This window comes from Melanerpes formicivorus, unplaced genomic scaffold (genome assembly GCF_026170545.1).
Source record: "Melanerpes formicivorus ecotype bairdi unplaced genomic scaffold, bMelFor1.0.p_v2 SCAF_153, whole genome shotgun sequence".
NCBI lineage: Eukaryota > Metazoa > Chordata > Aves > Piciformes > Picidae > Melanerpes > Melanerpes formicivorus.
In genome coordinates this window covers 202706-219570 of record NW_027142505.1, presented here as the reverse complement: position 1 = coordinate 219570, position 16865 = coordinate 202706, and the positions used below count along the sequence as shown (strand labels likewise).

Here is a 16865-nt window from a genome sequence, read left to right as displayed (position 1 = left end):
ACTAAAAGCCCAAATATTTTGTTTAAACACTCTTGAATACTATGTAATATGAAATTATGTTTACTTCCCCTCAGTGATACATTAATTTTGGTTTCTAAATTCAAAATGCTGGGATTTCACTGCTGGGGGCAAAAGATTTATGCAACAGAGTTCCAAAAGGCTCACAGAAACCTATGAAGAAATGTTCTTCCACAGGTAAAATCACCTTACAGATTCAACAGGATTTTGAGCAAGTTAATTGCCTTAACAGACCAATAAAAACTGAGCCTTGGATTGTTTGTTTTTTTTCTCAGGTGGTCTGGTATCATAGAATCTTGGTGCTCTTCCTACAGACACACCCTGTCTAAGAATTGCCTGCTACGAAATTAAGCCTAAGATGGCTTTTTATAGCCTTCCTCAATCATTCAAGCAGACTAAAAAGACAGTGAACTCCAACCTCTGTTCCTCCAAATCCCTTCTCTACTGTGATGCTTATGAAAAACTGAGAAGGAAGTGGTAGCTGACAGCTACTCTCAACAGTGTTGCCAATATGGTTTTGTTATTACCTTGTGCTCCCCAGCTGCCCCCATACAATTTCTATCCCTTGTAAGCTGTATGGAACAGGTTTTGACTGCACAACAGAGGGAAATGATTATGAGAAATCTTGTAATGGAAATAAATAATAATTCATCCACCAACATGTAAATTCCTATTCCCATCCAAATCCTAACCACAATGCCTGCTTCTTCCCACAGCATACACTATTGCCAAGGTAGGGCAAGGTAAAAAGGATTCTTTTCCACAACTTAACAATAAAAGCTTCTAAGATATAGGCAAATGCACATTTTTATCTGTATAAAGTCATTGCATGGAGTTATGTATGGAAAGAAAATAAAAGAAAATAAAAAATCTGCTGTGGAAAAAGTCCAGCTTGGCCTTTAAAAGCAATAACACCCTTACATGAAATCTGCTGAACAAACATCATCTGCTGGAGTGCTGAGTGCATTTCAGTTCTGCAGAAGAGAAATATGGCTCTGTTAAATTCTGTCAATTCAGTTTGCAACGGAATCATTTCACCAAGCCTTTGTTTCACAATCCCTTTTTTGACAGGACAGTTTCAGTAAAGGAATATACAAGACCATGAAGTTTTGTAGCTTGATACTTCTAAAGAGCAGCTGTGCTACAAATTGACACCCTAAATGGGACCTTACACTGGAGAATTATTTGCCATCCCTTGGAGAGCAGCAGGTGCACACCTATCTGTCCTGGCAGGGGCAAAACAGGAAGGGGAAAAGGCACACAGCTCTGCACTGGTCTGGACACCATGTTAGTGATGGGAACTAGGATTTTGAGGCTTTTCAGAAGGCAATAAAGAGACAGAGGCAACTTACAAAAATATCCAGACAGAGCTCCAAAGCATGAGGCCAAGAGTGAGCTAATTAATTCTCATGAAAATAAAAATGATCAATTAATAAATATGCTTTTCATATTTAGTCATATTACCTTTCTCCATTTCACTCTTTCCCTTCATATGTGCATGAGTTCTACAATGCAATAACTAGGAAGCACTATCTGCATAGCGAAATCCCCACAAACAACTGCAGAGCCTTTGAGTATTCATCTTTCAGAGGAAGAATACAGCATGCATTAAGCTTTACTGAAGGAAACCCATCCATCTTCTCAGACAGGAGTCTGTCTTTTATGCTCTCTACACAGAGCTGTATCTCACTGTATCTAAACATCTTAAAGCCTCTAATGTATCTATTCCCTCAGTGAGCGGTAAGGTGAAGCGTTATCACCCCATTCTGCTCCTGGGAACTGAAGTCAGGCATTATGCCTGCATTATCAAGTAAGGAGGCCCCTAAGTAAACTTCCTTACACTGTTTCCAGACTACATACACTGCACAGTGTTAGTTCATTGCTGGTGTCTGTTTGGAGTCAACACATGAGGGAAGGAACTGATTCCAAGGACCACCTCTAAAACCAAAGTGATGGGGCTTGGCTCAGTTTCTATCGAAATGTTCTCTCACCCTGTCCCATCCCTGTACTTATTCCTGCATGCAGTCTAGGACACGTAGTTTCTAGTATGTGTTTTGTGCATGAAGTATCCTACTGGGGAGGCGTTGCACCTCACAATCAAAACAAAACAAAACAAACAAAAAATCTGCAGAAAACAGCAACAGTAATAGCAAAAAGTAAGGGATAGGACAACAACAGGTGGCTGAGAAGAGACCCATGGCCAAATGATAAACACTGCAGTCCTGTCCAACCTGCTTTAGAAGGGCACTGGGCTGTGGCTGTGAACTGCTCTCCACCACCTGGCTCTCACAGCCTGGACCATGTTGTTTTCCTTCTCAGCACCTGGCCATCTGGCTCCAGAGAGTTGCTGTGGAGGGACAGAACCCCTCCCCCTCCTTTGCCTCCTTTGCCTGGGAGCTGTTGTTAAGCTGAGACTTGATACTGGCTTAGAAGGCTGGGATTTCTCACTGGGGATGATGTGTGCAACAGAAAAGATTATGTGATCGACTCAAAGTCATACCGCTGACCAACACCTAGGATCCCCCAGCTTCTTAATTACTAATACTTTCTTAATATTCATCCTAGAGCTGCCTTCCCCATGACTGCCAGCTTTTACATAGCATGTGGTAACTACAAGGCTGAACAAGATGGGGAGGCAGTTCTCTGCTGACTACTGCTGCAGCTTTCCAAGCACCCTGCATCATCTGCAGAGCCTGTGTCTACCCCTGTGGGGCTCTCAATGCACTCCATGTCAACCAGGCACTTGCCAGTCCACAATTTGGCTGTAGAAAGAAGTTGAGCTTTGTTAAAACGAGTCACATGAGCTAATTGCAGAGCTCCCATTAGTTTACCTGGCAGTTATACAGCTAATTGTCAACCCAGGTTATCAAATCTCAGGAACAACATACTACATAAATATGGTGTCATCACATAATGCAAGGGATGTGTGCAGAAATGAATGAACCACAATCACTGTCAATAACTGGTGACATTCAGAATGTCTCAACCAATAGGTAAATTCTATATTGGTGAAGATAATCAATGTATATCACAGCATATAAAATATAGGATCACTGTTTTCAAGTAAAATATAGGATGGCTTAGTTTTCCAGTAAAATTCAGTGTTCAGTAAAAAAACAAAGTGCCCATTTGCTCTTGGAAACAGATAAAACAGTTCTTGTTTCATGCATGCATTACAGACCATAGTCACCTTAAAAGCTAGAGCACCGTACACATCATACAACAGAAAAACTGGACTGCGGCTCCAGATATCAACAAAACACGAGCTCCTGCTGAAAACAGTGATTCCATATGTTAAATACCAACAACTCTGCATGTTACAAAATGTACTAAATTATAATCAATTTATTACATTATATGGAACCCTACAGAAGTATATGTACTATTTCTATACTAAAATTAGTGATGGCACCCCCTTTTGTATTTTAACTATTTCTGGGCATCTAAAGGAAAATGCGTGTTGCTGGACAGCACTTCTTGTTTAATTGTATTTCTTGATAAGGACTGAGGAGAAATTGGGCACCTTTTAAAAATAAGCTTTGAATAGTAAGAGGCACGGTCTGCCCTCTAAGATAAGCAGGAAGACAATTTGCACTTAAAAAAGTTATGGACTTAAAGAAATGCATATCTAAATTTAATTTCAAATCTACTTACAGAAACTTATCTTTTTTTTTTTCCCTAGCATGCTCCCTTCTCTTATCTTCAGGCCTTTTTTGTGTGTGTGTACTTTTTGAGGGGGTTGTTGTTGGTTGGTTGGTTTTTTTCTTTTCTTTCAGTCTTACTAGACAATCCTTAAAATAAAATCAAATTTGTGGGTGTAAGTCTTACTCTACTATTATCCTTTGTCCTGCAATAACTCTTAGACTATACATTTGTAGAGAAAGATGAAAAAAAAAATTAAAAAAGGTTTCCTATTTAAGATAACAATGCCATGTTGATTTTGGTAGGAAAAAAAAATACAGGATAATACTACGGGAAACTGTCTTGGGTTGAAAATTCAGCCACCCTCACTCGTCACAATAAAGCATAAGGTTAAAAGCGTATTTGAAAGCATTCTGCAGAGTTAAAAATCACAGAATCAAAATCAATAATAAAAGCAAGGATTACAGAGCCATAGTTCCTGACAAACAATAAATGTGCTTATTTCCCTGTTTCAGTTGGCACCAATGCACCTTGGACTACATTATATTTATATTTTCATTCATGGTTTCAGGTTTTATTAGGTAAACCACAGACTGACTATATATATATATATATATATTGGTTTCAAGCAAAGGTTTTCATAGTCTGTGTCAGTGTGGCATTAAGCACACCAAAATATGTGTTGAAACATTGACTCCTACTGTAATCTAAACCTATCTACACAGCGAGCAGCTTCTGCCAATCTGTGAGATACACTGCCCACTGCTTCCCCTATTTTACAAAATATTGACTCCCTCCGAGTTATGAATTCAGGACTAACACAGAACCAGAAACCTTTCTTGCACGTGTCAAGATAGTGTCACTCAGCTGACTGGAGGCCTCTTGACTCCTTGACTTTCAGCAACTTTGAACCAGCTGATGTGGTAATGCATGAAGGAGCTCTGATGGAAAAACACGTGTAGGTCTAAACAAGACATGCAGGCTAGTGGGTCTTGTGCAGTGGGTCTTGGTCAAGTATTGATGTGTCCAATTCAGTGCTGTTTAATCTCATGAGGACAAACTATAGGAGTTTTTTTTTCTGTCTAACAGTGAGTTGGACCAGGCAGGAAAGCCCAAGAAAAGCAAAACTCTTGTGGTTAGCAGACCTTTAACTGTGCAAATACAAAGATAAAAGTAATGGTAAAGGTAGCGTATGAGAGCTGGCATTATGGCTGTATTTTTCAGTATTAATACCTATGATTTGATAACAAAATATGTGTGTATACATGTATACTTCTGCTTATATTTATGCATATATATGCACACACACACACATATATATATTTATATAAATATATATCAGCATTATTTGAAAGATACCAATAAAAACACAGATTGAAGCTCAATGATTCATTCTGATATGAAGAATTTGAGATGGCAGGCAAGCCTTATTTACACATTTCCTGTGGTTTTATATGTTTAAAGAAACATCAAAGGTTTTTAACAAGAAAATTATATTCTCCCAGCCATACAGCATACTCTTGTGATTACATTAGAGCTGCTGTACAATATAACTTTCTTTTCTTACTGACAATGAGTTTTGCTATGTTAATTAAATAAGTAATGTGTCTGTGATATTTATTCATTAAAATTAATGCAATAATAATGATGTTGAAAGTTCATATTGGACTCGATCTGGCAAGCCAAGTGAAACGGCTTCACTGGAGTCACTCTAAACTTATTCTTGATGGAACACAGAGCTCCGACAGAAGTTTCTGTGTGAAATCGGTTTACCCTTGCTTCGCTTAATATTATTCCCCATCAGCAAGTAAACAATCTTCAGAGCAGACAAAAAAAGTCTTGCATTGAACAAAGCCTATGTAGACCATGAGTCTGCAGGCGACAGGTCAGGCTGGGCACAGAGCCCTCTGGCCGGCTGTACTCCTGTGGCCGGCTGTGACAGGGGAAACGCTGACGGCATCACCGCTGAGCTCTGCGGTCTGGCCATGGGTGACAGCCGTCAGCTGGAATTAACCCAAAGGATGGCACTGAGCTTGGGTTGTCATTTCTCTTAACGAGACTTGAAACAAAGAGCAGAGGTTTTGTAAACGAAACCCGAGATCCCCTTGCTCCTGGAATTATCTCCAGGCAAAATGGGAACTGCCCTGCTCTGGCTTTCCCTTTGGAGAAGCTGCTCTTGACAAGGGCTGTACCATGAGCATACAGCAGGTGAAGGCCCTGCACTGACAGGCAAATGTACTGCATGAAATAACAGAAACTTTCTGCCTAAATATAGATTCTCAAATCTACAGATTCTCACTAAACAGTGAGATCAACAGCAGTCTTCAGCAACTCCTCCAACACTGGATTAAGATTTGATGAATAGGAACAAACACGGGGTTAAAGTTCAACATAGAAACCACAAAGATCTATTACTATTAATATTTTTGTTCTGTTAACTAGATGGGTTACACCTGAATCCTGTCAAAAAGGAAAAACACAAGCTACTTTTGATTTATGCCCATCCATATTTTATAAAATCAACTCAAGCTACATGCATGGAAAAAGAAGATGAATCACAGAATCAACCAGCTTGGAAGAGACCCCCAAGATCATCAAGTCCAGAAGAGTAAGACAACCTTAAATTAAAAAGACTGATTAGTATTTAGGAAACAGGAAGCTGACCCTGCCACTACCAGCAATAATGACTCACAGTACTATTGACATATGTGTGCTATTTAGAATCTGAAGACCATAGCTGAGTCTTGTTCTGCTAAAAACTTGCACTAACTACTCTGAAATTATCTTCTCTGATTAATTTCCTACAGAAAATGTTTTCATTAAAATTTTATGTGTAAAATATAATTTTTTTCTTCCCTAAATCTATATTTTTTTTTCTTCCCTAAATCTATAAATAACATAAGTAAGTAAGTAAATAAATAAATAAATCACTCTAACCAACATGGAAATATCTTTTGTCTGGAGGAAAGCAAATACTTCCCATGCGTCTCACTGGCCAGCAGAAATTTAAATTTCCCCCAAGCTAAGGACAAGAAATTGACATTAACTCTTCTTCAAACCAGCACCACAAATCTTAAACAAAGAGGGTTTTTTATAAAGAGATAAAGCACTTACAAAGGCAAAACGGCAGGAGTTGGTTTTGTCTGACAGAGCTTAGGGGACAGAAATCTGAATCACAGATAAACTTAGTCAAGTTTTACATAGAGGAAATATTTGCAGCTACTGAAAGGGATTGATTTCTCAGGCCATGGAGGTCTAATACCTTCAAATTAATTTTATTAAATAGCATTCATAGAGAAGTAGTACAGTAAAGCAGTAACAGGAATTAAATGTCACTCATCAATAATTGGATTTTTATTTATCTTAAAGTATTTAAAACTCTCTGTTAAAGACTTGTTTCTTTGTCTCCATCAGGACCACTCAGAAAGGGAGAAAGTTTATAGTTAACACCACAGATTCTAAAGTTAGCATCCAGCTCTCAGTTGCGCCTGGAAGCAACCGTCCCTTCAGTACCCATAGAGAGGGCCTCAAGCTGTGTGAGTCTTTGTAGGAACTGATCTTCCTTTGCTACCTAACCTAATTATTTCTATCTTCGTTGCGACCCTGCAAACTAATTTTAGGATGCTGAATGAAATATAAGACATACATTACACAGCTAATACGGAAGGCTGAATAATTAAGTGCCACTACAAATGGACACAATTAACAAAACACTAATTAAGGAAGGTCCCTTGTAAGTGAACAGCCATAAATATACAATGCCTGTCCACTGAGCCATGTGATTGTCCTTTAATAGACCATACATTATAAAGCACTACAGAGGCAATAGGAAGAACATGCACATCTAACTAAAGATTAAAACACATCTACAATTTGATTAAGATCTCAACCAGGACATACACCAATACTGCATATTATTTTTAGTGATTATTTTTAAAGGGCTACAATTTTCCCATCATAACAATTTAAAGGACTGGAGACCAATGATGGCCTAACCACCTTTCAAGAATCTAGAAATTCTTTTCTATGAAAAGATAAAATATGAGGCTTGCATATCCTTTAATGATGGAAATTAATGGGACTGACTATGCTATCAATAAAATAGTGAAACTTCTTGGACTCTAGTGGAGTTTGCAGTCAATGTTAACCTATTACAGATAAGGAGCAGCATGAGGTTTTTTCACAGAAACTAAAAAAAGAAACAGAGGAAATTGATAAAGCTGGAAATTGATCCAAAACCTACCAAGTCTAGTACTGTTCCATTTCTTTCAGTGGGTTTTGGATCATGACTTCAGTAACAAGGACTTAGACAAATTAGGTACCCCAGTCAGAACTACTAAAGCCTTTATTAAGCAGTACAATTGCCAGATTTGTAAAATGAATAGGGAAGAACTATGAAGTGAAGAACTATGTTCACAGGAACACACTCAGTCCATCTAGTCAGACAGCAGAACTCCAAGGGAAGACAGCTGTAAATCCTTTGGGAGGAGCACCCTTTGACACTTCAAAAATCACAGATGCACACATCTATTGATTACACTGTAACTAAGTCTGTTACACAGGCTGATAATTTTACCTATCTGCTGCAAAGCAAAATTTAAAAATGTCAGTGTTATTTGTGGACTTACTCAAGCTATTCTATTCTACTAAACCTTTTTTCTTCACTGTATCCTTGCAAGTAAGAGATGAAAAATCTGAATGAACTGTGCAAAGTTCATTTCAGATCTGTCACAATGTAATGTTACTGGTTTTTAGGAAAACAGTACAGAAGAGAACCCAAAGTAGCTTTCAATAGCCTTCATTATTCCCCACTCTATTCTCTCTTCTCCCTATATCCTATCTTCTTTTTTTCTGAATAATAGAAAACCTTCATCCCTTTCTTCAGATGGGAATCTTTAGATCTACAAGTGTTTTCTTTTTTTCTGTCACTTTCCGGTCCTTTTTTATTCCTTTAATAGACTTCTAGCTAGGAAGTGACCAAGGAAAGGCAGACACAGTATGCAGACTGAGTATGAGAGTCAACAGTTGGCAAAGCAAACATTACACAAGAAATACTTAACAAAGTTTTGCATTCCTTTTACCATATTTCAAGTTTTCTTCAGCTACAAACTAAGCAAATACTCTGCTCGAGTTTTTCCATAACAACGGACATGAGATTGACAATAGTATCTGTTGTTCTGTTGGAGCAGTACACAGGAAACATTCAGATTCCTTCCAAGGTGTCACCATGCTTATTTATAAAATAACTGATAGAATAGAAATAGAATAGAAATAGAATAAACCAGGTTGGAAGAGACCTTCAAGATCATCGTGTCCAACCCATCAACCAATCCAACCCACCTAAACAACTAACCCATGGCACCAAGCACCCCATCAAGTCTCCTCCTGAAAACCTCCAATGACGGTGACTCCACCACCTCCCCAGTCAGCCCATTATAGCCCAGACCACTGTTCTTTGACAGCCTCTCCAAAATATGTTTTAGTTTTAGTATTCCAAAATAAACCTGTTGTTTTCAGATAAGCTGCATTTACAGATCACTAAAAAAAAAATAATACTAAATCAACCCTCAAAAGCAACTACCATCTCGTGATATGTTTGAATCATGCTATGTTTCCTACATTTGGCGTAAGTAACTAGAGTGTTTTCTCTTTGTGGCTGGCATTCAGTTTTCTTCTCTGTATGTATGTGAGAAAATGCATATGTATTCATATGCCAACACAGGGATATGTGTGTGCACATGTGTGCACATAACGATATATTTATATATGTATGCACAGAAAGACATTGCCAGTCAGTAAATCTAATCTAATGCAGGTATAAGCACATCAGCTATGAGATACCACCAAATAAATGTCCAGCAGGAAAACTGACAGGCCTTCTCAGTTTCAATAGATGTTCAATAGAATAAAATCTCCATGTATAATAAATATGCAGATCTTACTGATAGATTGATACATAGATGTACACACACATCACCACTATGCATACAACTTGCCAAAAAAGGAAATGCTATGCATTTCACAGAATCACAGAATGTATCTGGTTGGAAGAGACCTCAAGGATCACCCAGACCAACCCTCGACCCAGCATTGAAGGGTCAATAGTAAACCATGCCCCTAAGCGCCAGGTCCACACCCTGCTTGAGCACCCCCAGGGTTGGTGACTCCACCACTGCACTGGGCAGACCACTCCAACGTTTGATAACCCTCTCTATGAAGAAATATTTCCCAATACCCAGCCTAAATCTCCCCTGGCCCAGATTGCAACCATTCCTTCTAGTCCTGTCACTTGTCATCAGGGAGAAGAGACCAACCCTTCCTTGCTCTAACCTCCCTTCAGGTAGTTGTAGAGAGCAATGAGGTCTCCCCTCAGCCACCTCTTCTCCAGGCTAAACAACCCCAGCTCCCTCAGATGCTCCTCATAAGCACGTGCTCCAGGCCCTTCACCAGCTTTGTTGCCCTTCTCTGGACATGCTCCAGCACCTCAATATCCTTCCTTTGCCATTAAGTTACTGTAAAATGAGCAAAGGTAAGATTTCCTGCAAAAGGAAAAAAAAAATCTGAGCGAAGACTGCCAGAAAGCATTAAAGAGAAGTCGAGGATGCTAGAATGCCAAGGTGCTATACAATAACAGCTGTGCTCTGCTGCCATCCTGAAATTCTGTACATTGAACAGCAACCTGACAGACACAGGATTAAAACTGTTGCCAGGGATCAGTGCCACCTCAAGCATCCTAGCTAAACATCCCTCAGCAGACACAGTGGCTCCATCCCAAGGTTTTCATCATACCGACAGATCTTCTTGGTGTAGAAATTACCCTTGAGGAGTATGATCCAGAGTCAAATCCATTAGAGATGCGCTGTCAAATGGACATAGGCACAGATGAACATGAGGGCTGGCTCCTTACACTGTTCAGATACAGCAATTCTCAGTCTGATCTGGGTATGCAGGCAGACCAATGCCAGTTAAACTTCCTCATAACCTCACCAGAAAAAGCCTTTCCCTATGTATTATACTGATACACGCTTTTATCACTTCATATTCCTTCAAACTGTCTAATCTCCTGGCTGGGATTGAGTTTACTGAAATTGCTCTTGACAGTCCAAGCACACAATTAAGTGGAACTTAACAGGTGAAACTGAGACGACAGAGGTTTTACACAGAAGTTGCACTAGCTTCCTGAAAGCCAGTCCTGGAAGAGCATTGTGACACTTTTGCTGGAAATTCCAATGATTTGTGTTTTGTCAGAGGAAAAACTGATTTGTGTAAATGATCTATCTTTTCTAAGTTAGCTAACAGGAAACATTGTTCCTGACACTAATTTATTATTTTACAGAAAAGCACTTCAAATTATCTCAACAGAGATCACAGACTCATTGTGCAACTGGAAACATGCATGAAAACAGAAAGGTGGTGACCCTCACACAAAAGAGTTTAAGAATCCCTCAAAAAGTAGAGCACTAGGAGTCAAGAACTGCAATAGCATTTAGCATTTGGGTCTCATTAGTGATAAAATGGACAAAAGGCATATAGAAATATAACCCATCTCTGAAGAGACAGGAGCTGCATCACCAGTGCCTGTAAATGTGCTTCTGCTCCCTCTTTAACCCATTCTGCTATCTTCCATCTTCTTCCTCTTTTACAATGGAGTATTCATTGAGGACAGCTGTGAAGGACCAGAGAACAGAAAAATTTCTGACACCACTAGCCATCCATTCGCCAAGTCGTACTACCCCCTGGCTGCCTGCTGTATATATAGATTTGTGAAGATTGTAACTGTCTTCCTAGTGCATGAATCAGGCTTCTGTGCTTCTGTTCAGAAGCTACACTGAGCATTTTCTATATTATGGCCAAAACTAAAAATAAGATGAAAATATAATATCTACCATGTTGGCAAAAATCTAAATATTTTCATTTTCTCCCATTCTCCTTCAAGCCAAATCAAAAACTCTGTGTGGGTAATTGATGCAGTTGATGCTATGACCACTGTCATTTCTGTGTGCTGTTCTAATAAATATGGTATTTCTAAGCACAGAAGGCAGTAAAGGTGATATCCTTGGTTCATTTATTCAGGCCTAGTTATCGAGGCATAAATACTATACTGTTTAATACTATGCAATTACCTAAGAGTGCCTATAATACACAGATACAGTGAGACCTAGAAAACAGAGAACTTAACACTAAAATGAGAGATCTGGGACTACCTGATTTCTTTGCCCTGATCTCACACAGCTTTGGCAAACAATACAGGACTTTCCCCTTTTGCAGTAGATGGAGTTCCATATGTGACTGCCTTAGAGGAACATGGTAAGGTTGAACATTAACATTAAAACCCCATAACCTTTCACCTTCATTCTTTCCTCTTCCCCTCTCCAAAAAAGTTTTCTTCCAAATATGCATTGATTTTAAGCTATCACAAATAAAATTAATTGCTGCATTTCATCTGGTTTCATCTTGAGAATATGAAAGCAATATAAAAATGCATGAAATGATGCAGTTAAGTGATTCCTCCTGAGTCACTGTGGTCCATTGTTGCACATTTAATTACATTTTAAAATGAAACAAACATACACTTGAAGTGATAGAGCATAATGGCTGCTTTGGTGCTACTATAGATGTGCATGTAAAGACTTGAAGATTAATGCATGGAATACTGGCCTGACAGGCCATGATGGTAACCCAAAACAACCACTACAGTCTCTCCTGTCAATTCTTCTTATTTCATGGACCTCCAACACAATGGATGGCAACAAGTTAGAGGTTTATAACAGAAATGCTGAGACAATCTTATCTACATAGCTGTGCACATGGTGCCATTACAATTAAACTTTACAACTTCAGCACCATTAGATAAGTTTCTAGTTTTTAATCATCTTAATCAGAGCTTGGATGTTTCAATTGCTATATATTATCATGTAGTGTGCAGTATAAAAGTAAGAAGATTCCCAGACATTAAAGATCATAGCTGTTATGAAACAGAAAAGCATACCTAAACACTTCTACACATCACTCTGTTACTCATTTTTTGTTTTGTTTCCCAATACATGGATTCAACACAATAGCCACAGAAAGCACACTGAATACACTACAAGAATACCACTGAAAAGTAAAAAAGCTTCATTAAGATCTGCCCCAAATATTTCAAATCTCCCTATCAGCAGTACAGCATGTGTACTGCTTTTAGTGATAAGGAGAGTCAGAAGCTTTCTCTTTCAAAGGCAGGCACTGGGATTATTCTTCATGCACTACTGTTTTCTTTAAGTCAGCTTCCCAGCACTAGCAAGGAGTGGGTGGAAAAACTCTCGCTGATTTCAGTGGTCTGAGATTTGGAGCCTGGGAAGGTTTTATGTAAATATTTCTCTTCACATTTTCTCTTCATTTGTCCGAGTGATTTACAGTTTTACTTCAGCAAGAAAAGTTTCCTCTCAAAGGAGCTATATTTGGTGTAAACTGAACGGATATTGCACCGGAGCTGAAACCCTCTATTTTTACCAATTGGGTATTGCTAACTAGAACAATGAAATTAATCTATGAACAAAACTCAGTTGTTTGCCATTCTCTATTACCCTGAATTTGCCAGTCCTCGCATGCTGCATGCCAGTTTTCATGCACTATGTGATGTATTCCCACATTGTCAATGCCTACTCTTCTACAGCACCAGCTCTGCAGCACTTGCTGCAGACAACAGTGCATCCCTTTCAGACGGATGGGTACAGGTGTGTAGCCTGTGTGTGTGACAAGAAGGAATTAAATGGAAAGAGCATGCCAGTAATTATGTGTGGTGGAACAGAGCATGCCATGGACATTTCTGAAAATTCTGAGAGCTGTAGCAATGCACAGGAGTTGCCATAGTGTTATTCTGACCCCTGAAGGATGGAAACAGAGTTAACTTCATATCCTTTTTTCCCAGTTTACTCAGTATACTCTATGAATGTCAAACTCTAAACTACATTTGCAGGATTTATTAGTGCTTGCGCAGACAGATCCTCCAGAAATACAAAAATAGTCATGAATTAATGGTTAACCAGCTTTAGAATAGTGATGTTTTCAAGGAAAATGACTTTTCAGGCTGGTTCCATGGTAAAATTACTGTGAGTTTGATAGCATATTAAATGCAGTGTGTGATGATCATGTTTATCAAGAGATGTAAAACCCACTCTGCCTTCACCCCTTCTTAACAGAAGAGAACTTTAGTGTAAAATTTTGCTAGAATAAATTCAGAGTGAAGCGGGGAAGGACGTAGGCCAGTGATGATAAAATCACTCATTTCATCTGAATTAAGATTTCATCATGCTTATATTTTTCAGAGAATGCATCTGTTAGAGGTATGAGGCCCCAGCATCAAGCTTATCTGTCTTCAAGTTCTCTTCCCCCCTCTCCCCTCAGCAGATAGGAATAATGATTTATGATTCTTAAATGGATAGTAAAGTATATCCTGATATTGTTACCTTTGTGCATAATTTGCTAAAATAGTCCATCAGAGGTAAATTGATTGGACTCCTGTCACACCCTTGCTCTTCACCTACTCACTTCTGAGATACTTGTGATAATGGACCACCTTTTGAGTTCCCTGTAAATGTAACAGGTAGATTAGGCTGTTACATCTCAGTATACTTTTCCTTTCTGAAGTCAGTCATGCTGTACTCTAAAATACCGAAGCAGCATGCAGCTAAAGCTGCAAGGCAGGCATTGCACACCCAGAGAGCCAACCCTATGTTAAGCGCCACACACACTCAGGTAGAAACGGCACCAGCTCTGCCTCGAGCACTGGAAGAAGGGTCAGCAGAACGACGTGTTCGGAGGTAGGCAACAGCGAGCGAGGAGGAGAATCAGTTTTAATTTTGGTTTGTTCTTCCTCCACTCAGCTGTTGCCATGCACTGAAGTCCCAGGTTGCCGTGTGACCTTGCAGAGGAGCACGGAGCCGGATCCTCTCAATGGGACCATTGTGAGCTTTGCAGGGGCTTTTCTGGAGCCCTCTCTGCGGGTGTGGCTGAAATAGCAACTAAGCAGTCTCCTCCTTCGTGAACTCCCTGTCCCGGGGAAACTCCGCCAGGAGCACACTGATGCAAAGGCTGCCTGCAAGAGGCAATCCCCTCCCTCGTCAGGAGCTGAGCAAGGATCTCCCCTCCTCTGCCCAGGTCGCCATCCCCCGCTGCCGGGAGCACTACAAAGTTAACCCAAGCGATCAATACGCTACATGAGGATATTATTCCACTATCGGCAACTGATGCCACTGATGTAATCAAGTTACATAATCGCCGTCTTCGCACAAATACATCCATCTTCCTACAGATAAATCTGCATATCTGCTTCCATCCATTATGCATTAACCCACCAGCTGTACGTTAAGGGTATATATTCTCTCACACACAATATAACTTTAGCATTGCAGTGAACTGCACTGCACAACGTCATCACTATCGATTCCCTCAACCTTCCCCGATTCCTCTATCAAAAGTGATTTTGCAGAGAAAGATTTCCAGTGTGCATTGCTTGGATCCCTTTAAATCTTTAAAGGCTCAAGTGGTTCCCTTGCTCGCTTCTGCTTTTAAGAAGATGATCTTTTCTCTCCTTTCTCTCCCTTCTCTCCCTGTCTCGCTTCACACCACAACTAACAGAGGAATTAATTCACACACAGTCCCTCAGCCAGATGCATATATGTATGAAATACCGAAGATAGCATCTCTGTTTGCAAATCTTCAACTCCCATACACGTGGTCTGAGATTTCAGTAGGCAAGTTATTGGGTGAAAAGAATATTTTATAAGAGCAGGTGGATGAGAGATGTTCAGGCTAGTGAAATTTATGATATTTCTCTACTATCGAGACGGGTTTTTTTTCTTTACTGTCCCTCAGTTTCTAATTTCCTTGCAGGGACAGCTGGAATCCCAAATTACCGGTGGCATTTAACCTCCTTACGACCACAGCACTGTACCACGATCAATAACGATCACCACCTTGAAGTTTAACAACTTGAAAAGCAAGATTTCTCTACCTCCATTGCAGCTATGAAATGCAGCAGAATGCTGCACAGAGTTGGAAACATTTGTTTCATCCAGGGGATGGGATCCTATCTCTTATTAAATAGATTCCGTCATGGAGAGTTTCTTTACACATACCCTTTTCAGTCAAAAATATTACAACCCGGGGGAAAAAAAAAATAAATTAAAAAAAATAGGGGAAAAGAAAGACTCCTTGCTTTTACAGTACTCTCCCAAATCCAGAGAGTGCAAGAATAGAGAGGGAGGTTTGTAATATCATCTTGGGGTTTTTTTTATATCTCCAAAAGCACTCACCAGAAGACCTACTGCAGTTATTCCACTCAACTGCCAATACCGGCTGGAGCCCCTCGCATCAGGGTAATGCAGCAATCCCGAAAGTACCCATTTCCATCACACGCCACCAAGTTTAGCAATGCCGGGCTTTTGCCTGGATAAAATGACCTTACCCACAGGAGTCTCCCGAAATATCCCTCCGGTGCGATCAGTCAGCGAGGCGAGCGCCGGTCACCACACTGCGCACTCGGCCGGAGAAGCCCCGTGTTTACTCCTGGGGCTGAGCTGGCCGCGAGTGCCGCGGACGCGTCGCCCATCCATCCACCGCTGCCAGCTCCGCCGCGGGCGCAGGTAATTCCATACAGACTTCGGCGGCCCCCCTCCCACCTCCCCGAGTCGCCCCTTCCTTCCTAGTTCAGAAAGTGCCCGCGTCGCCGGCGGGAGGAACCATCCAGGTGCGGCGAGGGGTGGGGGGAGAGGAGGGGGCGGCCGGCCTTGGGGCCCCCCGCGCCGCCCGCGGGTAGATCCGCGCCCAGCTCCGCGCCCAGCGCGTCGCCGCCGAAGGCCGGGTCCGGGCTGCCGTGCACTGGTATCCGGTGAGCGGCGGTCCAGCGGGGTTTCCTGGCGCTGGGCGGCTGTGGGGAAAGCGCTGCGGGGCGAGGAGGGCAGGCTGCTTGCCGGGTCCTAGCACCTTTTTCACCGCTCCAAGAAAATAAAAAAAAAAAAAAAAAAAAAAAAAGGAGGTGGAGGGGAAGCGATGGGGAGAAAAAAATATCTCCAAATGGAAAAGAAGAAAGGGGGGGGGGGAGGGAGTGGAGAATCGGTTGTCCGCTTGCCCCAAACAATACTAATCCTGGTGAAAATGACAAGTGATCAGCAAAGAAGAGGAGGTCTTGATTGATAACCACAATCCACCCAAAATATCCTAAG

General features: G+C 40.7%; 1 protein-coding gene across 1 annotated transcript in view; it reads right to left on the bottom strand.

The window, feature by feature from the left end:
- The window catches only part of LOC137456983 (interleukin-1 receptor accessory protein-like 1), a 437962-nt gene extending 421674 nt beyond the window's left edge, over positions 1-16288 (bottom strand). Inside the window, exon 1 of the mRNA XM_068168677.1 lies at positions 16109-16288. The gene's annotated coding sequence lies outside the window, so the exon portion shown is untranslated. The remainder of the gene's footprint in view (positions 1-16108) is intronic.
- Between the last annotated feature and the right edge of the window lie 577 nt (positions 16289-16865).